This window comes from Rhopalosiphum padi, chromosome 2, assembly GCF_020882245.1.
Source record: "Rhopalosiphum padi isolate XX-2018 chromosome 2, ASM2088224v1, whole genome shotgun sequence".
Taxonomy (NCBI): domain Eukaryota; kingdom Metazoa; phylum Arthropoda; class Insecta; order Hemiptera; family Aphididae; genus Rhopalosiphum; species Rhopalosiphum padi.
In genome coordinates, this window is record NC_083598.1 from 34,022,285 (window position 1) to 34,023,530 (window position 1,246).

Sequence of the window (1,246 nt, forward strand, 5' to 3'; positions counted from 1 at the left end):
CAAAAGTTATTTCAATCATAACAGTTATCAACTCAGACCACTCTCATAAATGTATATGCGTTGAAATTTAAATTATGAAGGATGCCACGCCTGCATGTGTTGTCTGTTTTATAAACATAATGTACTGTTAATAATAATCTATTTTACTTTATTATTTTTAAATTAAAATTAATTAGCTTAAAGGTAAGATTGTTATTTAGGCCTTAGAATCTGGAGCATCTTGGAAGTTTTTTTTGATATTTTATGTTTAAAGCAAATTATGATTATTATTATAAAATTCACGAAAAATGCACAATCTTAAAAATTATTTTTATTTGCTTTGTTATTAAAATATCAATAAAAACCTCTAAGATTCCCTATAATAGATAAATTCACTTTTATTTTCAAAATAATAGAGTAAAATGATTTGGAATTTGGAATATAGATTGGTTTAATTTTTTTTTTTTAGTCAATATCTGCGAATTACCGTAAAACAGTGTGATGTGTAAATAGGTAATAGCATTATATTCATAATATAGGTATGTACAATTTACTTTATTAATAATGTTTTTTAATTACAACAATATATCAAAAACCGTTTCAGGAGAAATAGTTAGTTAAACTTATTTTACTAGTGATAAGGTGTCTTGATTTGAACTTAGAACTTAATTTGACTTTCCGGTGAATTTTTTTCATTATATAAATAATAACTTAAAAAAATCTGTAGTCTTATCTTGCTTATGTACATTAATTGTCGAGCCGTAATAGTTTTTACTAATGGCTAATAAAAAAAGTTTTAAAATCTTAGATAAAAAGAATTTTTAACCAAAGTAGTTTGTAAGTTTTTTGATTTTAACAAGCTGTCAAAATTTATTTTTAAATGCTTATTAAACATGCTGGCTATGTATTTTCAATATTTTTTAATTATAATATACTTAAACAACTTCTGAGGAATCTTATAGTATTAAAATATCAAATTGATACATTATACAACCATCGAATGTGTATATTATAAGAATAATAATTAATGATTAAAGAACCTAAATAAATGGGTATGCCTGCAATTTATATAACTTTATACCAAACGACAAATGGTAAAATAATTCTTTTTTTATGATCTTAATAAACTATAATGATTTTAATTATTGAATTTATTCACGTTTCATAACAAATTTTTTATAACATGTGATTTAGGTTAAAATAAATAAATTATTTAAATAAGATATGTGAATAGTTATAATAAAAAGATAAGTAAAACTTCAAAACG